The 27,062-nt window shown below is 45.2% G+C and overlaps 2 long non-coding RNA genes and 1 pseudogene across 2 annotated transcripts in view; 1 reads left to right on the top strand and 2 right to left on the bottom strand.

Moving 5' to 3' along the window:
- LOC135412873 (uncharacterized) overlaps nt 1–27,062 on the top strand; it is a 636,102-nt gene that overhangs the window by 290,849 nt on the left and 318,191 nt on the right. The gene's annotated exons all lie outside the window — the stretch shown is intronic.
- Nucleotides 2,983–25,243, bottom strand: LOC135412849 (uncharacterized). The gene is made up of 3 exons (XR_010429979.1): nt 25,171–25,243; nt 22,050–22,104; nt 2,983–3,143 (listed from the first exon to the last, which is right to left on the bottom strand). It is a non-coding gene; the product is annotated as an uncharacterized LOC135412849 (long non-coding RNA).
- Nucleotides 8,136–11,596, bottom strand: LOC135412929 (osteopontin-like; annotated as a pseudogene).

Consider the following 27,062-nt stretch of genomic DNA (forward strand, 5'->3'; position numbering starts at 1 on the left):
TGCCAGCTCATCAGAGTTCATTCAGATGTCTGAGCAGCCCTGGAGGACCTTTGATACACAGCTCATCTCCCTCATTTTAGTGGAAATTCTCTCTCATTCTCTTTCAAATGAGAGCATGGAATCTCTCTCATTTTAGTGGAAAATGGATCACAGCTCAGTAACAAACCCAAATGGTTGTGAGAAGGCTTGTTGCTTAGGGATGCCATACTAGGCACTTCCTAAAATCCCATGTTTCCCTTCCTCCCCAGTAAAGGGCCTAGAAACTGGCAAAAGCATATGTTCAGCTGTATGTCAAACCTCTAGAAGCAGTTTCTGTTCTTACCAAGATCAAAAGAAAGCACACGACTTTCTTCGAGGTCTATTGGCTCTGCTGCTGAAGCCTCACCTGCACTAGAAGCCAGCAGCCTGCTTCGTTTCGGAGCTTGTCTGGAATTAATGGCTCCTCCACGGCGCTTTCGCCGATTCTAAGAGAGAACAAAGCCTTAGCATTTGGTGTGGGAGTAATATTAACGGGGCCCTCATTTTTGCAACACCAGTGAAAGTATATGAGGATACAGAAAACAACTCCACAACGTCTGGAATACACATTGAATGGTGCTCTGGGTCATTCCTGCCTGAGCCCATTGCATCAGAGAAAGGAAACCACAATAGGGGTTTGGAGTAAAGAATTCAAGTTTGATGCTGCACTGGCACCAGGCTAATAGGACTTGGAGTATCTGCAATCAGTCAGTATCTACCAGAATAATAAGGAACCCACAGATGTGCCATCTTGGCAAGGGTTCCTCCCTGTGTGTACACCCCTGAGAAGTGACTTGGAGGGACGTGCTAGTTGGAGCTGCAAAGCAAGGTCTGTGCTCAAGCCAGCTGCCCGTAGCATCCCACATCAGCCAGCTGAGCTGTGCAGATCCCCCTCTGTCCTCTTTGCCCTCCCATAAAGCTGAAAGGATAACAACATGTGGATCCTTACCTCTGAGGAGTCATCTATCCAAATTGGAGAGGTAACAGTAGCTGCTGGCCGTGTGCTAGAGAGAATAGAACTTGAAAGAAAATGCAGCCATTAATTTCACTGTGCATGGAGGGTTACCAACACATGAAGTGTCAGAAATTAAAACATCCTTTATTCGGACCTAGCAACATCCCAGCCCAGCAACACAATCATTTGAAAGGCTTTTATGTACTTCAAGCATTTCAGTGTGTCTCAAGCCACAGTGTAAGATCCATTCCTTAATTCCTTAATGAGATAAAAAAGCTTTCTTCTGGATTTTACTGGATTTTTGGATGGGATTTCAAAAACAGACAGGCCACTTTATTCCAGGTCTGAATTTTTCACACAGAATCAAGCAGAACTCAAAGCCTTGGCAAAGACCTATTTCTACCCTGTGTCAGAAATTAGACTGTAGAAAGACACTTCATCTGTCACATACCCATCATTATCTCTTGGTTCCTCTTCATCATCACTGGTCAGTAGCACAACTGAATTATCTGCTGCACTGGAAACAAGTGGGTTTCCAGCTGGGTGCTGCTGGTTCTGCTCGCACTGCTGCAACGGGGTCGAAATGGAGGCAGCTTAGGAACCACATGTAGCCCCTCCTCCCTGCTCCCCTCTTTCAGTTCCCTAATTGGATTTAGGCTGGAGGTGTTTCTTTCCCTCTTTCTGCCCTAAACAGGCAAATTCAGCAGTGATAGCCATGAACACTTCCTATTAGATGAACACCTCAGTGTCCAGGAGCACCTTATATGGATGTTGCAGGTAAACACTTAATATTTGAGGAGTCAAAGTCTTCCTGTCCTCTCCTTTTCTTTTTCTTTAAATCCCTGGCCTGTATGATGAGGATCTCTGGAATAACTTCCCTTTTAAATTGCATCTCCTTCTGTTACATTACCAATGACTGGTAAATGTTGTGCCCAAGTTCTGGAGCAACAGGCTCTTTTAAACTACTTTTTCACTACAAGGGATACTTGGAAGTGTTAATGTGTTCAGAGGTGCATTTGACTGGTAACTCTGTCTAAAGTGGTCAATCAGAGCTGTGTTTCAACCCTGGAGGTCAGGCTACCTAGTTAGATGCCAGAAGATAGGCCCAGGAGCACAGGAGAAAACTAATTTGACTGCAAGATGGACAGAAGTGTGCCATTCATTACTTACCACAGCAGAATCATCACCAGTTAGATCAATGACTTCAGGCTCAGCAGATTCGTCTGTGAGATCTATGATTTCGTCAACAGCTGAAAAAGAGAAATGGGCTGTCACTGTGGAACAGGCTGAGGTAGATTCGATTGTGCCTTGGGTCTCTTCTCTTCAGGAATGTGGCCAAAATGTCACTCAAGCTTTGCCCTCAACAGTCCACAGAGACCATTACCAGCCCTGTTTTTTCACAGGTGGCAGTGCAAGAGGAACAGCAGCTGAACTTCTCACACAATTCTGTTGGATAACAATATCTTGTGGGAGGGACACACCAACAGATGATTCATCTAACATAGGGTAATGTTTATCAGACAGAAAAAAAACCCAAAACAAAACCCAAAGCAGAACCAGAATCGTAGAGGGTATCCTAATTTTACAGTACCATGCTGTACATGTTCCCCTGAGGGATGGGGCACAGCTAGCTTTTCCTTATCTTCTTCCAGCTTCAGAGATCTCATACTTAGTTTGCCACCCTCTGTAGTGGCAGCTGTGGCACCTGCCAGCTCATCAGAGTTCATTCAGATGTCTGAGCAGCCCTGGAGGACCTTTGATACACAGCTCATCTCCCTCATTTTAGTGGAAATTCTCTCTCATTCTCTTTCAAATGAGAGCATGGAATCTCTCTCATTTTAGTGGAAAATGGATCACAGCTCAGTAACAAACCCAAATGGTTGTGAGAAGGCTTGTTGCTTAGGGATGCCGTACTAGGCACTTCCTAAAATCCCATGTTTCCCTTCCTCCCCAGGAAAGGGCCTAGAAACTGGCAAAAGCATATGTTCAGCTGTATGTCAAACCTCTAGAAGCAGTTTCTGTTCTTACCAAGATCAAAAGAAAGCACACGACTTTCTTCGAGGTCTATTGGCTCTGCTGCTGAAGCCTCACCTGCACTAGAAGCCAGCAGCCTGCTTCGTTTCGGAGCTTGTCTGGAATTAACGGCTCCTCCACGGCGCTTTCGCCGATTCTAAGAGAGAACAAAGCCTTAGCATTTGGTGTGGGAGTAATATTAACGGGGCCCTCATTTTTGCAACAGCAGTGAAAGTACACGAGGATACAGAAAACAACTCCACAACGTCTGGAATACACATTGAATGGTGCTCTGGGTCATTCCTACCTGAGCCCATTGCATCAAGGAAAAGACATCACCCCTGATCTCTTACCAGGTGCCTCACCAGGAAAAAGCCTATCCCAGTGGCTTGCAAAGAAGAAGACTAGTTCACAATTCTATCAGGGTGTTGCTCACACTGTAAGCATTTCTGAGCTATTGCTAGCACCCCAAGAGATTCAAAACCTTCAGTATCCCAGAACATGAAGTTACATAAAGTTTTAACAGGCTTCTCCTCCCGTGCCCTTGCTAAAAACTCTTGAAATCCTTTCTAGAAGTACCCCAGAAAATATGTTTCAGAAATCAGATTTGCATTGAGTAGTAAAGTACTTACTGTGCTCATGGTGTTTGGTGATCTAAAACCACTGGAAAAGTCAGTGGGACAAACACCACAAAAGGAATTTCAGGGAAGTTACAGCAATCGATCCCTTAGATTCCTTAGGTAGAACAGGCTACAAAGTCCTGATTTCTAGGAATCAGAGAATGATGTTCTTCCAAACCTATCAGAAAAGAAGAGAGGAGATGACCTATCTGGAATGCCTGTTCTCTTAAATAGCCACACATACTCTAAGATTCCCGTTCACGAGTCACCAGTTTCTGCCCAACGCTAGAGGGGAAATCTATGAGTCTGGTACTTGAGTCCCAGACACCTGCAGCTGGACCTGAAGCCCAGAACAGCCCCACAGCATCAGAAACATTTTCAAAGTTCATCTACACTCACCTGTACCGCTAGTTGAGAATTTGTCGTGAAAATTATCAGCAAATCGCCTTCTGTTCCCACCAGGGACAGAGAAGACAGAGGCTCTGCACCTGCTTCCCAGCAGAGTATCCGCCAACTGCCAACTGTCGATGGAGTGTTGGGCTCCTGACCCCTCCGTGCGGACGCCCGCATGGCAACCGTTTGGTAACATTCCATGGTCCGGTAGCCGGTGACCTCTTTGCACCCTCGTGGAGGCCCAGAATGCTTTGGCTTGGAAGGGACCTTGAAGATCATCTGGTTCTAACTGCCCTGCCATGGATAGGGACATCATCCACTAGACCAGGGTGCTCAGGGCCCCATCTAGCCTGGCCTGGAATAGTGCCTTCCAGGGACGGGGCATCCACAGCTTCTCTGGGCAGCCTGCTCCAGTGTCTCGACACCCTCACAGCTCTTCCTAACATCTAATCTAAATCTTCCCTCTTCTGCTTTAAAATCGTTCCCCCTTTTCCTCTCACTCACTGCCCGTGTGAAGAAATCGCTCTCTGCCTTTCCTACAGGCCCCTTCAGCCACTGGAGGGCCGCAGTGAGGCCTCCCCCGGAGCCCGTTCCTCTCCAGGCTGGACATCCCCGGCTGTCCCAGCCCGGCTCCATAGGAGAGGTGCTCTGGCCCTGTGAGCATCTTTGTGCCCGCTGCTTCCTTGCCCTTCGTGCCGGCCCGGCGGGCACATCCCGCTTGTGCCGGGTCAGAGCCGGGCGCAGCCTCCGGGCGAGGCCTCACGAGGGCAGAGCAGAGGGACACGTCCCCCTCCCTCCGCCTCCAGCCCGAGTAACGCTGCAGCCCTTCGGGGGCTAAAGAAACCCCACCAAAACCTCCCCTCCCCCGTGAGAAAATTAAACCCTTTCTTAACCTTCTTCCTCCGTGTTTATTACTCTGTTGTTGAAAAGACTCGTTTTAAATTTAGCCCTAATTCAAAGCAATTAAAAGGACACCAAACTTCCCTCTTCCCCCCAACAATTTAGATGCTTATTTCAAGTCTCTAAAGTCTTGAAGTTTTCAAGTGTTCAACTGTTCCTCTGCTGAGCATTTCCCAACAGGGTTAGGAGGAAGTTTGCTCTGTTTCTGGGGACAGCACCTTCCCCCCCAAGGCCCTGCTCTGCTGTGAAAGATGACACAGGAAAAAAAGGGAAATTAAAATTCCATTTTCCTTCTAGCCAGTCTGCCACTGGCCCTGCATTCAAAGGGGTTGGCTGGAGCTCTTGAGAGTGGCAGCAACCCTGTGTCAGCCCTGCTGGATGCGGGATGCTCCTCAGCTTCCGATCCCATGGGCACTCTCGGGTGTGGGGAGGATGGTGGCAATTTATCCAACACTGTGGATAGCATAAGGATATTTTCAGATCGTGCTCTATGTGAGGAGGTTCATTTCTTACAAAAATTTCTCTGTTATTACAACTGTTGCTTTTAGGCCAAAATGTTGAGAGTTTAAGGATGGTTGGGGATGACTTCCCCATTTTTCTCAGTCCTGAGCCTGGGAATTGAAGGAAACTCATTTCAGTCATCATATTCACATCCTTCATTCCTCATATTTGTTGCTGGTTTGAGGTATTTAATTATTCATATATTAAATATATATTTGGAATTGCTCTAGCATCTTGACATTTGTATATCAAGCATTAAATCTCCTTTAGGATTTTTTTTTTATCTAAGCCCTTTGGATCCAAGATTTTTGGAAAGCAAGTGTTTAAACTGGATTTACTGGAGTATGAAACATCCCATGTATTAAGGCAGGGACCCTGTCCACTCACACTCCAGGTGCAGTGGAGGTTGGCTGAGTGGAACCAGCACCACTTGTATTTCAGGGTGGGACTGGATGGCTTTTAGCAGGAATGTGTTATTAGGGGCAAGGGAGGAGAGAGCACTGAGGAAAAGGAGGGGTAGCTTTCAGTAAGTTGAACATTTGAAGGCTCTCAGGCTTGATCTTCCTCAATGCTGCTAATGATCACAGCAGGGGGCTGAAAACATGTTTATTGTAAGACCCAACACTTTTTAACTAAAGCCACTATTGCAAATACTCATCACTCAGTGGTGGAAGGGAGGGAAATCTCTTGCCCCTTCTCTGTGCATCCCACAAAAGCTGAAAAGGCCACATAGCTGTTCTATCTCCTTCCATGTGGACCAGCTTTAAAGCAAGGCATAAAACCTCTGAAATACCCCTTGCCTTTCCATTTCATGAAGGAAGAAGTTTACATCTATTAACTTCCAAAAATAAAAGGTTAATGATGGCCAACAGTGTAAACTAAGCCCAGATTGAGCTGGCTTCTATATTAATCACCCCGGAAAAACAGCATTGGGATTTTCACTGATGGCTATGGTTTGCCACCGTTTTTTGTCAGGAGAAAGCAACTCATAAGTGAGAAATGCATGGTTCACTGGCCAGAGGTTTTCAGCTCTGTACTCTCCCAAATCAGGGGTACCCTGGAGATCAAAGCAAGGGTCATAAAATAATTTAAGAAAGGTGAATGTAGTATAAGATGTCATATACGGACATAGCCTGCTGCAGAGTGATCACTGATGACAAGAAAATGTGCTATGATGTGAGAAAACCCATTTGCCACCTCAACTGCGTTGGTGGCAACGGCTTCTCACTCTTTGAGTCACTAATAACGAAAATGATTTTGAGCTGTGGGTAGACAAACAACTGGACTCCACAAGGCAGCAGAGGTCCAGCAACTAGCTCGGTCCTTCAGCCCCACGACCGTGGCTGTGTTTGCCCACAGGGCTCTGCCCATGGGCAAGTTGGTTTTGCTGCCAGGGCGACCCAAGTGAAAGAGGGCTGCATCGTCCTCTTGGGCTGCCAGGGACATATGGTGGGTTATTGATGGGAGGGAGTGTGACACCTGGCTCCCCACACAGCTCAGCACAGGGATAGGATTGCACTCCCCAAAGCAACCCTGCACAGCAGTCCTTCTAAATCCACCATAAAGATGCGGGGAAATAGGCAAGGATTACCAAAAGAAGCCCCGAAAAGATGATAATATTCACTTATAATAATTTTTACTAGTCCCACTGAGAATTGCATTGCAATTCATGTGTCCAATTGTGCCTTTGCTTGACTATAGCAATGGTTGTGACCTCGGAATACATTTGCCAATCTCTTAACGGGGAAGTGCTGGTGGATGGTCTATTAGAGAAATACATATTGAGACAGTTTGAATTAAGTAAAAACGTTTTTGAAGCCCTTGGTGGGAGGCAGTAGTGAGTGGCTTGTTCTGCAGAAGAAAAACTCAGGTAGGTTTCTTATTGCTGGGACTGATTTGCACCCTTCTCAATGGCACTAAGTGCTTCTCTTGGCAAAGGATGGAGGCTTTGAAGCATCTTCCATCCTCCAAAAATCTGGATGTGCATAGGGTCCCTCCAGTTGCCCAGGTTTGGCTGTCAGCTTAGCAGGAAGGCTGAGCACTGGGAGGAGGGGTTTGCTGGGGTCTGGGTGGTATTTCAGTCCATCTCAGTCCCTGCTCCTTGGCACGGGATGATGGCACTGAGAAACTACAGGAGGTGAGGGGGAAAATCGTTCTTCTTCTATAGCTGTGTTCCTCTTCTTTTGAGAGGTACTGCTTTCAGCTGCTCCCTCAGGCAGTCTGCTTTTGCCCTCTTCTGAAAATACATGGTGTTATAAGGGGGACTTGTGCCTCTCCGGGCTGCCCCCGCTGTCCGTGCACAGCCATGAAAGTATCTGCGCGCTGAGCAGAGCTATTGCTGATGGGCACCACTTGGCCTGCTCTGCACAGTCGGTGTCAAGCTCTGTACCTAAAAACATACAGTTCAAAACTCCTTTTTAAGCTCAGGGCTAAAGGTTGGTGCCCAACACCCTGTTTGTGGTACCCAGCTTGTAAACCTGTAAAAGATGCCTTTTGGACTAATGCTTGCCCCTTCAAATGGTTCCTCAAAGCTCATAATTGGTTTTTAGACTTCTTTTAAGAAGCATTGTAGCAGTTCTTTGCAACTTCGTTGGCCTGAAGCAGTAGCACGATAGTGAAATTGGGCAGGAGGAGATCACAGCTCTGGAAGAGGTAAGAAGGCTTCCTCAAGGGGTTTAATACCCAAAGGCTGAGTTCAGCAGGTTTCCTCAATGACGATGCTGCTTCAGGATACATCACTGGAAAACCTGTGCAGCTGTGTGTGCCTCATGGCTGTCGAATTTCTGCCTGCTGTCGTTTTCCATGCTCCGGTCAGGCTGATTGCTGTCCAGCTCGCTGCTGTCCTGCCCGTGGCTCTTGTCAGACCATTCCACGCTGATGGCATGCTTCTCCAGGGAGCGGCGGGAAGCAGAATCCTCCCGGGAGAACCCTGCTCACTGGCTGTCTGCATCCAGATCGCTCTCATCTTCCACAGTGGCATCATACATGACCTGTGTTAGAGAGCAAAACAAGAGCCACTGTCACTCCTGGGAAATTATCAATCAACAAGTGCTTCCCTACTGCACTAAAGCTGCTTAGGCTGAGGGGACACCCAAAGCTTGCATGGTACATCTCTGCCTGGAAACACTAACTTTTATGGAGTTAATGAACCCTTCACATTATGAGAAATTAACATTTGATCCTGTCCTCAGATTTCATGTGTGTGAGTACATCATTGCAGTGTTGCATATCTTGCAGCAGCAGGCTACACTCCTGCCTTGGCACCATCAACACCCCCTGATTTGGGGTATCCAGACAAGGGAAAATAGATTCCTTCGCTCATGCCTGCTTTCCCCTCACCGATTCTTCTCAAAGCTGACTCCCATAAAACAACATGTCCATCTTCAAGTTCACTACCCATTTCCAAAACCATGGGGACCACTGCTCAGTGCTGTTTACCTTTTTTGCATCTTTGTGGAGTTTGATAGACTTCACCAGTGCGGCCTTTGCCCTCATCCTGTAGGCCACGCTGTCGCCTCTGCCGGCGTTGTCTCCCCGGGTGAAAGGGAATGGGGGGAATGGTACAGTGACTGGAATGTCTGTGGGAAAACCCGTGACAACCTCATCGGATTCATCTGTGTCATTGGAATCATTATCATCATCATCATTGTCATTCACATCTTCATGGCTTTTGCTTGACACATCAGGAAAGTGCTGGAAAACATTTATTATGCATCAGGCAAATGAACACAGATGTGAGATGTGCAGACTAGTATCTGTCCTGCTAGCCCAGGGCTTATGCAGTTTTGGGGAGCTATGTGCAGGCATTTCTTTGAATTCACCTCACCCTGCCTAAGGAGGAGATGCTATTTAGGGAGAGATGCTACTGCAAGAACTGCACTTGACTGAGGAAAATTAGTGTTGCTACTCACTGGCTGCCCTGCAGCACTCGACTGACATAGTGTCGTTCAAAACACTTACCGGTTCCACTGGGACTGATTTGTCTCCCTCATCATGAAGACTCTAAACTACGTGCAGTAGCTCTCAGTAGTAGTTCTCAGAGCAAAGAATTGATTTTACATGGGTAGCAGCTGGCAGTGGAGTATAAATCAAATAGCTATATACAAAATTAATACCGTTCACTTACATCACTCCAAAAAATGATGGGAATTGGATTAAAGTGCTCTTCCAACACCAAATATTGTCATCTGATCCACACTAACAAATGTGGGCTGTAGTAGTTGTGCCATGCTATAGTCCTTTTCTCTTTTTAACTGGCAACTGACACATTTTTCATTAAGACAAAAGGTTTGCAGTGCTGGTGCAGAGATAGAACTAATGAAAGTCCTCAACCAGGACACCAGACACAGGAAAAAGTCTATGAAACTGGCTCCAAACAGCCAGGTGAGGACATGCCCTGCAAGCATCTACAATCATAAAACAAGTACCAGAAAAGATGTATTAGAGGAAACAAAAAAAAAAATCAAAAAGTATTTATTAAAGCTAATGAATAGAAAGACAAAAGGAGCTTACATATTTTTCTTCGGAGCTGGCAGAAATGGCCTGCTGCTTGGATTTACTGACCTTGAAGGGAGAAAAGAAAAAAGCATTTATCAGTATTTCTCACTAAGATGCAAAGAAAATAATACAAGTGATTGGTGATCCACATTTGTGATTTACTCACTGGCCATGCAGCGGTGATGCTGATAAGGCATAAACACAGAACTGCCACCTTCATTGTGATGTTTTACCTAGAAAATATTTTGGAACAGTGAGTCAACAAGGTAAAGTACCACAAAAATGCCATAGGCTTTTCCTTTTTCCCAGTGTACTTCACTGTGCTGAGAACAGCTCCCTGCTGTGGATCCAACCTGCACATACTAATTTTTGTCTTCTGTCCTTCATCACCACCACACACCCAGCTGGTTTGTCATGACTTAGCTACTCAAAAGCTACAATAATTTTTAAGAGGCTCTGAGAAGAGCTGAGCAGCTGGTGAGAGTGGCCACACTGAGAAGGTGAACTGAATCCTGTCACCTAATGACTTGCACAGACAAAGGAAAAGCTTTGTGATAGCCAAAGTGTTATCAATATCAGCTTTGGTTTATCTTCATTCATTTAACGTATTTTTTTTGAGAAGAGACAGCATAAAGCCAACTCAGTTTGGATTCTCTTGTCAGTTATTTTAAAACTAGTTTTCAGGGTTATTAACTTCAGTTTCTGAGTAAAGTCAGTTTATATGAACATAAACTGCTTTTATTGATAGACCTTTATTTCCTCCTCCAGAAGCTTGAACAAAATAACCTGTGTTTCCAAACAAGAGATAACGTGAAACATCTGCTTACATTGCAGTTTTAGCAATTTAATAAATGACTAATTCCTGCTGAAATTAGGAGAGTGCTGAGCTACAGTAAATTTTGGTGCTTACAGACCAGTTCCCAGGATACGGAACATCCCTGAGAAATTAAACCAATTCACTGATGAACAAGAGTCATTTAAAACTTTGGTAAATCATAGCAGGAAAAAAAAGGCTACTTAGGACATATTTAAAATGCATTAGTAAGGCTGGCCCTGAGACAGGACACTCTACTAGAGGTATTGCAATTTCAAGTTACACAGAGAAGGACGAGTGTCCCATCCATTCAGGATTGTGCAGCACAAACTGTGAGCCTGCCAGAAAAAACAAGGACACTGCCAGGCAGTGGTAACATGAGGGAGAAAGCTTTCTGTGTTCAAGCACCAGCTTTGAGTTTGCAGCACATGATTCAGTGGCAGAGTTTTCAACAACCTCCTCCTGACATCTATAAGCACACAGGTTTAAAATTGTCATTATGTATAATACCTTGCATTGCTAAAGCAACCTTGCTCCTATAAAAACACACCTTTTTCCACAGAGCAGCATCAAATGTCCCTGCCCAGTGAAGCAATTTTCAAAGATCTCCTGCTCAGTGTTTGCTTGACTAAAGCTGCAGACAGATTAGCACATGTCAGGTAGTAAAAGCAAAAACATTACCTTTTCTGGTGCTGGAGGAGTCAGCTGCAGCAAGAGCACTCCTAGTGATCCCAGCAGCAGCTCCAGTCAGTTGGCTCCCAGAAGCTCTGTCTTTCTGCCCTTGTCCCCTGACTGCCTGACATCTGTGACCTTCGGGAATTTAAACCCTGTCCCAAGCACAGCCACCAATCCCCATGTGGCGGAAAAAGATGAGGTCATGAGGCTCCTGGCCACTGTCCTGCCCACGTTCTCCTACACTTCCTCTTTGGCTTTGTGGCTTTTGAAGCAAACAAAAATTACTCTATGGTTAAAACATTACTTCTGGGCGAGATCATTAACCAGCAGGTCTGTTGTATGCCCAGCAGTTGGTATCGTGTAGGAGGGCTTTGGGGCACATCTGTCCTCCTTTTGTGAAAAGGCAGAGCCCAGTTTCCCAGAAACCTTTTGTGCCCTGCTCTGTAGGGAGTAGGAATCTGTAATGTGAGCAGGAAGAAAGAAATCTGAACATAAAATTAACCAAAAAGGCGTTAATGCTTCCACAAAGTTGTAGATTTGCTCTCCAGGGCATACGTGGTGCAATGGGAATTGCAAATATGAGGCAGAATATGGCCTTTTGTGTTTTTTGGTCTGACCTGGGTAAAAAAAATTAATAAAATTAGTTGTCTCAGTAGGCATTCTACATCCAGAAACTTGTTTGTAAAGATATAGAAGAGCCAGCGATAGTTGAATTAAAAAAGATTTGATTTTGAGAAATTCTTACTTCTGTTCATTTGTGTCCCTTCTTGCTCCTTTCTTAGATGGTTTGGTCAACCTAAAAAAAAAAAGAAAAAAGGAGGGGAGAAAGCAGCTGTAGCTCCAGTTTGAGAAGTGCCATGATTAGCATTGAAAATCAAGGGATTGATTTCTCCATGGTATGAAATTCTGTGTCTGCTATGGAGCAGGGCATTGGCCCTGTTGATGGGTGACATATATTCTGGCAGTGCCTTGCTTGGACAGCCATAGCTTTGGGCAGACTCTGCATCAGCCGGGATGTGCTGTAAGGCTCTGAGACCCTCTTCCATTTGGTGTTTCCTTCAAATGGCAATGAGGTGTCATTCAAACACAGGGAAACATCCCAAACAGCCCTTTCAGAAGGCAGAATATTTATAACTGTTTCAAAGCAGTTCTCTTTCTCCTCATCTCTGATACCCAGCTAATGTTTGCTGTGTCCTTAGTCAAGCAGACAATAGACACCTTGTTGTAAGAGGCCCATGTTACCAGTTATCCTGTGCTTCTTAACACTGTGGCATGTTTAGAAACATGGTGAGAAACATCCCCAAGTTAGCTCAGCACCTGCCCATCACATGATCACACAGACCTAGCTAATTATATTTTGGAGCTGAGATCAGCAACAGCTGGAAGTTCAACTTAGTTTACTTCATAGAGTCTTCTAATATCCTAGAAGGAGAATTGGATAAAAAGAGAGTATATGGTACATCATTAGTAGTTCTGCATGTAAGGATCCACCTGAATGAGGACTACCCTGGCTTTTATTTTTGGAGCTATGTGACCAGATACTAACTGAGGAAAGAGTTTTCAACCAAAAGAAGCCTTCTTGCAGCACTTCTTGCAGCAGCATTCCCTGGTCCCTGCCAGACAATCATGACATGCTTTTGTTAGATTTCTATATATGCTCTTTTCTGTAAATTTAAAGAGGACCTTCCCTTCCAGTAAATTATAGTTTTCTTTTGGCTTTCAGGCCAGTCTGCAGCTCATGTTTTCATGCAGTCTGAGTTGCTTGTGTTTGGCTTTTCTGAGACGCTGACTGTGGAGAAGGTTTAGCAGTTTAGTGGTTGAGTCACTGGTACAAAAACAAACCTACAGATTTCTGGTCCAGAACCCCAAAACAACACACTATAGAGAAACAGCCCAGCTGGAGCCAAGTATACGTGCTATCGCATTACACACCCCCGGTGTTTATTTACAAAGCAAGCCAAGTCCGACTGCCATCCCTCCTTAAACATGTACTTTTCATGCCCAGAAATTGTCCCTGGATCACGTCTCTGACGGGAGGAGGGTGTAAAGCAAGCCATGTGTGCAGGACCTGCAGTCAGCAGGTTTCTCCAGCATATCTTCCAAGAGGTGAAACGCAGGTGTGAAGGGCTTGACCACAGCTGCTGTGGGCCCTGAGATACTTGAGACAGCGGTGGGTTTTCAGCACCTCTGTCACAGGCAGAGTGGGAGCTTCAGACAGAGTTTATTAGAGAAAGTATATTATTAGAGAAGCCCCATTGCTTTTCTAAACTCCTTCTCAGAGAGGAGCCTACATGCACCTGGATCCAGTCTTAGCCCTAGACTTTTCAGTGGTTTATATTGACCTTTATACAGCTTTGTCCTGCAGGATTAAGGATGGCAAACCAAATATATTTATACAAATAAAAGGAATGATTTATTGAAATGGGTTACAGTAATGATAATGATAGAAAAAAAGGAGTTTTGTCAGAATTACTTACCACACAACATGGATGGATAGCTTTAACTATTAGTATAGCGAACTTTTTTTCAAGGAATATTGAAGTAATTGTAATAAAACAATTGAAGTAATTATATTAAAGCTAGCAAAACAATTACTAAGTAGAGGTTGGTGTTACTCACTCATAGCAATGACCAGGGGCAAATCTCTTTTGCTCAGTCTCGAGGACTAACCTTGAGGGGCGTTCCCACTCCAGGGAGAAATCTCCACACACATTCAGAGAAGGGGTTTGTTAGGAGACCCTACTGTTAAAAAGTCTGGGCTTTTATAGTATAGAGTGATTGACTGTCAGTCATATGTAATTTTTTTAGATTATGTGTTGTCACCTTACTCAGCAAAATATGTTTTGTTGCTGACAAAGGTGTTAGCAACTCTCTAGTTTCTTCTGCTTCACACTCCTGACTCTCAGTTTTGTATCAGGGCCTGCACATCCTTGCTGCTCCCAGCCTCAGTCAGGGAGCCTCTGTCTTGCATGTCCTTGTGGTGGGGTCTGATAGTTTGCTCAAGCTGCTCTCAGCACTCTTCAACACTAAAACCAGCAGACCTTCCTCAATTGAGCTTATCAATGATCAGGTGACTCTCTTTGCTGAGGTCGTCACTGATAAACTTGTAAGACAAATTTTGAGCTGCTGTATTTCCTCTTAGACAGAGCGTGCTGCTACAGCCTGTGCTGTGCTTTTCCTCCCAGAGAGTACCCCCATCATCCCTCCTGGGGGACATCAGTGGTCACTGTAGAAGAAAACACCTTTACAGGGACTTTGCAACGTCACACAGCTGCCCTTCACTCCATGGTCCACAGGCCACAGCACTGCTCTAAATGGGGTCAGCACCCCCCGAATTCCATGGGAGCGTGTCCAAGTTTTGAACTGGACTGGTCCCAGGACTGTGAAGACTACCAAGGGGAGGAAAGTGGTGGCATAAACGGCCCAAAGAGGAGAATTTTCCTAAAGGCTGGGGAACTGGATATTAGTACCTGGAGTTGCATCCTGAAGCCTCTGCTAGCTTTTTACAGTTTCACAAAAACTATAAACTGTAAACGTCCCCACCTCCAGAAGAAGAGAGAGTTTAATTCTACTTCAGCAGGGCACAAGTCACAATGCAAGGCAGGTGAAAGTCCTTAATTTTCTAAAAACACTTCTGTGTCCTCTATGAGGGGAAACAGCATGAACATTAATAACCATTTCCCAAAACCCCACCGACACTGATTTGCACTGTTTGTGCAAGGGGTCGAAGCCCTCTAACCTACGGCTCCAGGGCAGCAGGTTACAGCACCTGGAAAACACAGCCCTGCCTTTCTCCTTGTGGCTTTGCTGACAACAGTCTGTTTTGACAGAGCAGGACTGGGTCAGGTGTGATGCTTTGCCCACATGCTCAGCTTTCTATCTCTACACAGGTCTTAAATTAAACCCAAAGTATAAGGAGGAGAAATCCTGACACTGCAAAAGTCAGCGGGGTTGCTGCGTCCTTGGGGCGCACAGGAAACCAAGGGAAGTTGTAACTGCTGGTCATCTTTTTAGAGGCTAATATTGGGATAATGTTAACTTCTCCCCTTTAATTTTTATTTTTTGATTGTTCACCACTGCATGGTGTTTGTGGCTTATCAGAAAGTATTTGCCAGCAGCTGCCTTACCAGAAATATTTGGCAGACAAACTTGTTGCATCACCCTCCAAAACTGCCTCTCGCCCCCTCTGAGCATCACTGCCCCATCAACTGCTACCATGCCATTTGCATTCATCTCTCATGTTAATCAAAACTGGTCTGTGTTTAGCTAAGCTGACCTGCAATTTCCAGCACTTCGTAGCCAAGTGCCAGAGAAATACTGAAAACTTCTGGAGCAAATCCTCCCTCTCTTTGGAGGCAGCTAATAGAAGTGGTCTCTGACAATCTCTGTGCACTTGCATGGGAAAAGCACGTCCCTGTCAGCATCTAAAAATGATGACCCCAAGCCTCTGACAGGTGAGCCTACAGCATGCCAGGTCTGGGCTCTCAATCATGTGAATTTTCTTATGTCTGTTGTGTTAAGCAATACTATGAAACTACACAAAACATCCGACACAGAACTAAGAAAATTAGCCCCAGTCACTTCATGTGCATAAAAAGGCTACTGGGGCATGAGATAATCCTGGGCTGGTTTAGCTGGAAATCTGGAACTGCTTTCCCTGCTAAAATGAGCCTGGAGACAAAAAGGTGCTGAGGGGAGAATATAGGTCCCACACCACATGTATAAATCTACTGCCATGCAGATAATCTTCCCCAAAACAACTGGGCTTGACAAAAATGTTGCATCCATCCATTTTATCACAGCTACCTCATAACACATGTGAAATGAGCTAGGTTACAACTATTTGTATTGACAATAACATGCCAACCTAAACCATAATACTCTCAGCTTTTGCTCTCCTTTCTTAAGGCAGTTTGGGGTCTTGACTCCAACCCACTGATTCTTGGTGGGGCTTTGGGGGGCTTTTTCCTTATGTCATTTCACCTGGGGAAATGCTCTGTGGAGTGGCTCTTAACCTGTATTTCACACCACAGCTGTCTCATGGGTGTGCTTTTGGGGTTTATTTTTGGTTGGTTTGGTTTGGGGAGGGTTGTTGTTTGTTTGTTTGCTTTCTGTTTGGGTTTTTTTTTCTAGACTGTTGGCTGGACTTTCGCTTGAAAAGGAAAATTTTTTTGCTATCTTGTGAAAACAGGATGGTTACTGAGAAGGTAATATATGCAATTTCTCAGCCTGGACACATGTTCTGTCTTGGTTGCCAGCCCCCACCTGTGTAGGTGACTCCTGCTCATATCAACTTGACGTTTGGTTTAACAGGTTTGGCAAAGACCCGTTGGCTGCTGATGGAGCAGGTGTAAAACAAGCAAACAACAATCAAAGCAGAGGTTTGAATTGAACTTGTGTGAGATTTGTTGGAAGAAGTAAAAGTACATCTTTCCAAATATGCAACCTATCAAATCCATAAAATGCAATAGAGGACTAAAGAATTCCTATCCTAAAATACCTATGAAAAAGTTCCTTTACAGAAGGAAGCAGTGCTTTTCAGATATGACAACTTGCAGCAAACTTTTATCTTTTAATCCAAATAGACCCGAAATGTCAGTGTAACAATGCAACTGTCTTTATTTTTGATTTCCTCTCCAAGCAGCAAGGAATTTGGCATTCTGATTGCAAATGCCCTTAAGTCAACCCTTAGTGTGCCACATCCAGTGGTGGTTGGGTAGGTAATGGCACCTGAAGTCCGTGACAGTTTCTTTTTCCCTGAGGTTTCCATCCCCAGGATCTGAAAACTCCACTGATGAAATTGAATTTTTCAAGGGGAAATGCAGGATGAGCCCTTGTGGAAGACTCACATGGAGGGTAGGATGTTTCAGCAGCAACAGCCCCTGAGCTGTGAAGTGCCACGGCCAGCTGGCAGATGGAGATGTTTGCAAGCACTGAAACCAGAGCTTGGGAAGTGTAGGTCTTGCTTAGGCCTGCAGGCAGTTAGAGAAACAACTTGTGTGCTGAGCAGGACGCTTTCTCCCAAAATCTGGACAGGTACATGCTGTCAGCACTGGCTGGCGATGTCCACTGTATCTCCCTGTCACTGATGGGGACACTTGCTGCCAGACCACGTCAGCAGCCAGGGTCTAGGAGCTGCTGCTGGCTCCTTGTTCTGCAGACAAGTCGGTTTTAGAGTGGGAAAGGTAAATGATGATGGTGATGATGATGGTGAGGGTAGTGATCATGGTGGTGATGCGCTCCCCAGCGGTTGCTTTATGTCTTTACCTCACAGGTAAAGACGTATTTTGCAGGCTAAATGTTGAACACAGCAGTTTACACAGCTATATTCTCAAAGAAAATATTTTTCTTTGGACGTGTGCACAATCTGCTGCTCTTTCAATCCTCAAAGTATTGAAATCAGGACATTTTCACCAAAACATTCAGCTGAGTCTTTCCTGAGAAACAGAAGCCCTCACACCCCAAGCACTGCCCCTTTCCTTTTACCATACAACACACACTGCCCCAAGAACGACAAAGCTTATGCCTTTAGCATTTTTCCCCCAAAATCAAAAACTACAGGGTGATGAAAAGAATGAGTGCTTCTGACTGATCAAACCAAGAAGTTTATTGCCACCTGTTAAAAGAAGTCTCTGTCTACCAGCAGAGTCCAACATAGATAAGCAGACAGACTTGACTCTATTTAAACAAATTAATAGTTTATTTATAGTTAAACTCAGGAAAAATGGAACTGTATACAACAAGAACTATGTACATGAAGAAAAAAGTCTTTCTGCCACCTACCCCCGAAAATCCATCTGACTGGGGGGGATACTTCTGTCCTGAGAAACAGAAATACTCAGAAATAAACGGGATGATAGTCTCTGGGAGGGAGTTCTGTTCTGCAGGTTGGGCAAGCCCTGGAATTCTCAAGGGCAACAGCGATGCACCGACTGCAGAAGAGATGGCCACACTGGGTTGACACAACCTGTCGGACACTTCGTATAATCTGGAAGAAAGGAAACCACAACGTGTTGGGAGGAAAGGATTTGAGTTTGCTGCTCTACTGGCACCAGGAAAATAGGACTTGGAATATCTGGAATCAGTCCATGACTAGAATAAGGAACCCCCAGATCTGCCAGGGCCATCTTGGCAAGGGTTTCTCCTTCTACCTGCACCGCCAAGAAGTGACTTGTGGAACTTCACAGCAAGGTCTGTGCTTCAAGCCAGCTGCCCATAGCACCCCACATTAGTCAGCTGAGTTGCACAGCTCCCCCTCTGCCCCGTTACCCCTCCCACAAAGCTGAAAGGATGACAACGGGGATCCTTACCTGTGAAAAAAAATCCATGCAGATCGGGCACCTTACAGCTCGTTGCCATTCCCTAGAGAGAGCAGACCCAGAATTAGTACCACTGGGCATCGAGGGTTACTCATCTATAAAATGTCACATAATTATCTGACTGCACTGAGGAGCCACGATGCATTTCTTTGGAAGAACCCTGTATGTCTTTAACTCTCTCAGTTTGCTGCATGTAATGAAGAGTTCAGATCTCCCTGTCCTAAAGGAGACAGTGTCTTGGTTTTCACTGGGAGAAAGATGAAGTCAGCCACCCTGCTCTAGGATTTGAAGTAAGAGCAGTCTCTAGCACTGGGAAGTCTATATATGGCAGCATTTATCTCCAACGGGTCATCAATAACAGCTTTGCAACCAAAGCATCAAGCTGTCCTCTGGAAAGTATTCATTCTAGAATGGAATGAGGTCTGACACTACAGAGTAACACTGCAGATGGCTCTGGCAAGCTCCAGCCTCAGGAAGAACCCTCTGGTCAATGTTCTGCAGCTCTGAGCTCTTCCAGCCTTACCTACTGAGAGCAGGAAGGCACGCTCTGTAACAGAGAAGCTTGAGACCGAAGGAAAAAATATTCTTTTTTTATTTTAAGTTCTCTCTTATGTTGCCTTTCAGTAATCCAAAAGGCTCAAAGCATACCAGCTTTATTAAGACTTGCACAGAATTGGCCTGGCTGCTGCCTGCCAGTCTTGTGATGCCAAACCATCCACACTACTGAAAATATTTCCAGATCCAAGATCACTACTAGAGCCTAACATGAAAAGTAAATGCAACATCTTATGAGCAAGGGCCTGTGACTAATCACCCTTTCTTGCCATACCCCCAAACTCGTCTTTAAGGTTGTATGCAAAGTTGCCCATCTGCCTTGGGCTGCCTTTTTCTCCCCAAGTGCAAACATTATCATTTCATCATCATGCAGCACAGGATGCAATCCTCATTGAAAGAGGGAAACAAGTAAAGTGAAGGCTTCAAAGAAGCAAAAATCACTCTTTGGTAGGTCACGAGGCGTACGTACACTGAAATTGCAGGTTCCTCGTCCAATGATCTCCGTACTTCAGGCGCTACATCAGCCGGTGCATACTCTGTGTCAGCCACTGCATACTCTATGTCAATCACTTCAGACTCTGCATCAGTCACTTCAGACTCTGCATCAGTCACTTCAGACTCTGCATCAGTCACTTCAGATTCTACGTCAGTCACTTCAGATTCCACATCAGTCACTTCAGATTCCACATCAGTCACTTCAGACTCTACGTCAGTCACTTCAGACTCTACGTCAGTCACTTCAGATTCCACATCAGTCACATCATCTGCTGTTTCATATTCATCATAACTGCGCAGTACAGGGCTGTCCAACAGTTGCTGGTTTCTTGGTGTAAGATTTCTCCTTTGTTGTTCATACCCTGTAAGTTAATTTTGGTAAGTCAGATCTATCATTTACTCTCTCTTTTTCCCTGGAACTATCCTTCAAACGCGTTATTGTAAATAGTTTGTAATGGGTCCTATTTGAAATGGACACTATTCAGCTGGGTTACAAGCAATCTCACACAAAGTAGTTTCCTAAATATTAAGGCTGAACCCTTCCACACATTGAGACTATTCTGCTACAGAAACAAAACATTTGCTATAATCACCCTACAAACAGTTAAAACGTGACCTGAGAGATTCTCAGTGTCCACTGAGATACACTACCTGTGAATAAATATGCCCTATAAAGGGAAGGTCTCTCACACTGTTCTTACTAATACGGTCTGCTGTGATCCTATGGTAAGGAATGGCAACAATTGCTGTGTGATAGGGGAGAGAGGACTGCAGTCAAGTTCCCAAGGAGCATGGTGACATAGCACATACACAAGAAAAAGGCTTGGCAAAACACAGAGTGCTTTGTTCCAAAAGTTTCAGAAGGGATGGAATAAATGCTTAAATCTAAAACTGTACATTCTGGAGCTGCTGTGCTTCCTTGTTGCTGTATGATGCTAAACTGTTGCCCTCTTTTTGTCTGTGTTCAATGAAACCTCCCCACTCAAAGGCACCTTCTATCAAACGAGTCTTATTGAGAACAGTCCTTGGAAATTATAAAAACACTTGAAGCAGTGTCTCCCTAGAAATTGCCATCATCTCCCTCCTCAGTTAAGGTAACTTGAAAATGGAGTTTTATCACCCAAGTTCAAAGGAGATCAATTTTTAGTGGCCTAGTCTGTAACATCTGAAGGATCAAGACCTGCTGTTCACTTTTTAATTCTCAGAAACCATATGCAACAATGATCTCTGCAACTCCAGTGTCCATGTAACAATAATCCAGCACTAATCAATTAAAATTACAGAAAATGTCACCAAATTAAAGTTCTTTCCTGCAAGAGTATTCAGCTACAACTTCTGTTGCAGGGATATTCCACTGTGTCTGATAGCAGCTAGCAGACACAGATGGGATCCATTCTCTAAGACATTGGCCAGAGGCTTTAGCACTGTCCTTTGCCTTCTGCTAAATGCAGTTTCAATCCCTGGTACTAGAGTCTGTTGGAAAAGACAAATAAAAAATAATGAGTACATTTAGGATAATTCCATTGGAAAAAGTCAACTCACCTTCAAGAAGCTTCACCAATGCATATGGGAAGGGAGAGAAAAGAAAATACAATTAGAATCTGGTGTGCATGCCTGGTGTTCCATACTAACACCAGCTCAGTGAAGAAGATACGAGAGAACAGGCAAAGAATGGCAGGCTCCAGACTTCTTATTTTGGTTAAGAACATTCAAAGGAATAGTCAGTTAGCTGTTGCCCTGAAAACAAGCAAGAGGGTGCTGCTCGTTCTGCTCCCACTGATGGAACAGGGTAAAATCAGAGGCAGCTTAATAACACCTGAACGCCCTTCTGCCACCTCCTCTGTTTCACATCTCTAACTGGATTTGACCCAGAGGTTTAACTTTCCCTCTTTCTCCCCCAAATGGGAAAATTCAGCAGTGATAGCCATAAACAATCCATGTGAGATGAACGGCTGCTGAAGAAAGGAAACCACAAGAGGGGTTTGGAGTAAAGAATTCAAGTTTGATGCTGCACTGGCACCAGGCTAATAGGACTTGGAGTATCTGCAATCAGTCAGTATCTGCCAGAATAATAAGGAACCCACAGATGTGCCATCTTGGCAAGGGTTCCTCCCTGTGTGTACACCCCTGAGAAGTGACTTGGAGGGACGTGCTAGTTGGAGCTGCAAAGCAAGGTCTGTGCTCAAGCCAGCTGCCCGTAGCATCCCACATCAGCCAGCTGAGCTGTGCAGATCCCCCTCTGTCCTCTTTGCCCTCCCATAAAGCTGAAAGGATAACAACATGTGGATCCTTACCTGTGAGTTCTCCTCTCTCCAAATTGGAGAGGTAACAGGACCAGCTGGCCATGTTCTAGATGAACAGAACCAGAAAGAACAACAGCCATTAATTTCACTGTGCATGGAGGGTTACCAACACATAAAGTGTCAGAAATTAAAACATCCCTTATTCTGATCTAGCAACATCCCAGCCCAGCAACACAACCATTTCAAGAGCTTTTATGTACTTCAAGCAATTCAGTGTGTCTCAAGCCACAGTGTAAGATCCATTTGTTAATGACTCCACGAACAGAGAAGAAAGGTTTCTGCTGGATTTTGCAGCAGATTTTGTGGGCAACAACCTCTTTCAACCCTATGTCAGAAATCAGACTGTAGAAAGACACTTCATCTGTCACATACCCATCATTATCTCTTGGTTCCTCTTCATCATCACTTGTCAGTAGCACAACTGAATTATCTGCTGCACTGGAAACAAGTGGGTTTCCAGCTGGGTGCTGCTGGTTCTGCTCCCACTGCTGCAACGGGGTCGAAATGGAGGCAGCTTAGAACTACCTGTAGCCCCTCCTCCCTGCTCCCCTCTTTCAGTTCCCCAATTGGATTGAGGCTGGAGGTGTTTCTATCCCTCTTTCTGCCCTAACCAGTCAAATTCAAGGGTGATATCCGTAACTACTCGTATGACATGAACAGCTGCTGAAGAAAGGAAGCCACAAGAGGGGTTGCAGTAAAGAATTCAAGCCTGGCTGCTGTGTTGGTGCCAGGCAAATAGATCTTAGATGTCTGCATTCAGTCCATTACTGCTATAATATCGGGAACCCACAGATCTCCCAGTGCCATCTTGGCGAGGGATCCCCCTCTACAGGCACCCCTGAGAAGTGACTTGGAGGGATGTGCTACTTGGAGCTTCAAAGCAAGGGCTGTGCTTCAAGCCAGCTGCCTCTAGCATACCATGTTAGCCAAATGAGTTATGCAGCTCCTGCCCTGCTCCATTCCCCCTCCCACAGAAAATGAAAAGGTGGCAACATGTGGATTCTTACCCCTAGGAAGCAATACTGCTCCAGCACATTTGTAAGGGTAGCACTGGGTCTTGTGGTAGAGAGAAGAGAGCAAGAAAAAAATTCAGCTGTTAATTGCACCACTCATCAGGGGTTAGTGATACATAAATTGTCAGAAATCAAAACATCCCTTCTTCTGATCTAGCTACAACCCAGCCCAGCAACACAGTCATTCCAAGAACTTTTATGTACTGCAAGCATTTCAGTGTATCTCAAGCCACAGTGTAAGATCCATTCCTTTATGACTTCATGAAGAGAGAAGAAAGATTTCTTCTGGGGTTTACTGTATTTTTTTGGGTTTTTTAGTTAGTTCTCTTCCAGACAGGCCACTACATCCCAGGTCTGGAGTTTTGCACAGAATCAAGCAGAACTCAAAGCCTTGGCAAAAACCTCTTTCCACCCTATGTCAGAAATTGGACTTTTAGAAAGTTACTTGATCTGTCACATACCCATCATTATCTCTTGGTTCCTCTTCATCCTCATTCACCAGTGGCACAACTGAATTGTCTGCTGCACTGGAAACAAGTGGGTGCTCCTGGTTCTGCTCCCACTGATGGAACGAGGTACAAACAAAGGCAGTTTAGGAACCATCTGAAGCCCCTCCTCCCTGCTCCCCTCTTTCAGATCCCTAATTGGATGTAGGCTGCAGCCAAATCTTTTCCTTTTTCTGCCCCAAAGAGGCAAATTCAGCAGTGATAGCCATAAACAATCCATGTGAGATGAACGGCTGCTGAAGAAAGGAAACCACAAGAGGGGTTTGGAGTAAAGAATTCAAGTTTGATGCTGCACTGGCACCAGGCTAATAGGACTTGGAGTATCTGCAATCAGTCAGTATCTGCCAGAATAATAAGGAACCCACAGATGTGCCATCTTGGCAAGGGTTCCTCCCTGTGTGTACACCCCTGAGAAGTGACTTGGAGGGACGTGCTAGTTGGAGCTCCAAAGCAAGGTCTGTGCTCAAGCCAGCTGCCCGTAGCATCCCACATCAGCCAGCTGAGCTGTGCCGATCCCCCTCTGTCCTCTTTGCCCTCCCATAAAGCTGAAAGGATAACAACATGTGGATCCTTACCTGTGAGTTCTCCTCTCTCCAAATTGGAGAGGTAACAGTAGCTGCTGGCCATGTGCTAGAAGAAAAGAACCAGAAAGAACACACAGCCATTAATTTCACTGTGCATGGAGGGTTACCAACACATAAAGTGTCCGAAATTAAAACATCCCCTTCTCTGATCTAGCAACATCCCAGCCCAGCAACACAACCATTTCAAGACATTTTATGTACTTCAAGCATTTCACTGTGTCTCAAGCCACAGTGTAAGATCCATTTGTCAATGACTCCACGAACAGAGAAGAAAGGTTTCTGCTGGATTTTGCAGCAGATTTTGTGGGCAACAACCTTTTTCAACCCTATGTCAGAAATTCGACTGTAGAAAGACACTTCATTTGTCACATACCCATCATTATCTCTTGGTTCCTCTTCATCATCACTTGTCAGTAGCACAACTGAATTATCTGCTGCACTGGAAACAAGTGGGTTTCCAGCTGGGTGCTGCTGGTTCTGCTCCCACTGCTGCAACGGGGTCGAAATGGAGGCAGCTTAGAACTACCTGTAGCCCCTCCTCCCTGCTCCCCTCTTTCAGTTCCCCAATTGGATTTAGGCTGGAGGTGTTTCTATCCCTCTTTCTGCCCTAACCAGGCAAATTCAAGGGTGATATCTGTAACTACTCGTATGACATGAACAGCTGCTGAAGAAAGGAAGCCACAAGAGGGGTTGCAGTAAAGAATTCAAGCCTGGCTGCTGTGTTGGTGCCAGGCAAATAGATCTTAGATGTCTGCATTCAGTCCATTACTGCTATAATTATCGGGAACCCACAGATCTTCCAGTGCCATCTTGGCGAGGGATCCCCCTCTACAGGCACCCCTGAGAAGTGACTTGGAGGGATGTGCTACTTGGAGCTTCAAAGCAAGGGCTGTGCTTCAAGCCAGCTGCCTCTAGCATGCCATGTTAGCCAAATGAGTTATGCAGCTCCTGCCCTGCTCCATTCCCCCTCCCACAGAAAATGAAAAGGTGGCAACATGTGGATTCTTACCCCTAGGAAGCAATCCTGGTACAGCACATTTGTAAGGGTAGCACTGGGTCTTGTGGTAGAGAGAAGAGAGCAAGAAAAAAATTCAGCTGTTAATTGCACCATTCATCAGGGGTGAGTGATACATAAATTGTCAGAAATCAAAACATCCCTTCTTCTGATCTAGCTACAACCCAGCCCAGCAACACAATCATTCCAAGAACTTTTATGTACTGCAAGCATTTCAGTGTATCTCAAGCCACAGTGTAAGATCCATTCCTTTATGACTTCATGAAGAGAGAAGAAAGATTTCTTCTGGGGTTTACTGGATTTTTTTGGGTTTTTTAGTTAGTTCTCTTCCAGACAGGCTACTACATCCCAGGTCTGGAGTTTTGCACAGAATCAAGCAGAACTCAAAGCCTTGGCAAAAACCTCTTTCCACCCTATGTCAGACATTGGACTTTTAGAAAGTTACTTGATCTGTCACATACCCATCATTATCTCTTGGTTCCTCTTCATCCTCATTCACCAGTGGCACAACTGAATTGTCTGCTGCACTGGAAACAAGTGGGTGCTCCTGGTTCTGCTCCCACTGATGGAACGAGGTACAAACAAAGGCAGTTTAGGAACCATCTGAAGCCCCTCCTCCCTGCTCCCCTCTTTCAGATCCCTAATTGGATGTAGGCTGCAGCCAAATCTTTTCCTTTTTCTGCCCCAAAGAGGCAAATTCAGCAGTGATAGCCATAAACAATCCATGTGAGATGAACGGCTGCTGAAGAAAGGAAACCACCATAGGGGTTTGGAGTAAAGAATTCAAGTTTGATGCTGCACTGGCACCAGGCTAATAGGACTTGGAGTATCTGCAATCAGTCAGTATCTGCCAGAATAATAAGGAACCCACAGATGTGCCATCTTGGCAAGGGTTCCTCCCTGTGTGTACACCCCTGAGAAGTGACTTGGAGGGACGTGCTAGTTGGAGCTCCAAAGCAAGGTCTGTGCTCAAGCCAGCTGCCCGTAGCATCCCACATCAGCCAGCTGAGCTGTGCCGATCCCCCTCTGTCCTCTTTGCCCTCCCATAAAGCTGAAAGGATAACAACATGTGGATCCTTACCTGTGAGTTCTCCTCTCTCCAAATTGGAGAGGTAACAGTAGCTGCTGGCCATGTGCTAGAAGAAAAGAACCAGAAAGAACACACAGCCATTAATTTCACTGTGCATGGAGGGTTACCAACACATAAAGTGTCCGAAATTAAAACATCCCCTTCTCTGATCTAGCAACATCCCAGCCCAGCAACACAACCATTTCAAGACATTTTATGTACTTCAAGCATTTCACTGTGTCTCAAGCCACAGTGTAAGATCCATTTGTCAATGACTCCACGAACAGAGAAGAAAGGTTTCTGCTGGATTTTGCAGCAGATTTTGTGGGCAACAACCTTTTTCAACCCTATGTCAGAAATTCGACTGTAGAAAGACACTTCATCTGTCACATACCCATCATTATCTCTTGGTTCCTCTTCATCATCACTTGTCAGTAGCACAACTGAATTATCTGCTGCACTGGAAACAAGTGGGTTTCCAGCTGGGTGCTGCTGGTTCTGCTCCCACTGCTGCAACGGGGTCGAAATGGAGGCAGCTTAGAACTACCTGTAGCCCCTCCTCCCTGCTCCCCTCTTTCAGTTCCCCAATTGGATTTAGGCTGGAGGTGTTTCTACCCCTCTTTCTGCCCTAACCAGGCAAATTCAAGGGTGATATCCGTAACTACTCGTATGACATGAACAGCTGCTGAAGAAAGGAAGCCACAAGAGGGGTTGCAGTAAAGAATTCAAGCCTGGCTGCTGTGTTGGTGCCAGGCAAATAGATCTTAGATGTCTGCATTCAGTCCATTACTGCTATAATTATCGGGAACCCACAGAT

The sequence above is a fragment of the Pseudopipra pipra genome, chromosome 4, assembly GCF_036250125.1.
Source record: "Pseudopipra pipra isolate bDixPip1 chromosome 4, bDixPip1.hap1, whole genome shotgun sequence".
NCBI lineage: Eukaryota > Metazoa > Chordata > Aves > Passeriformes > Pipridae > Pseudopipra > Pseudopipra pipra.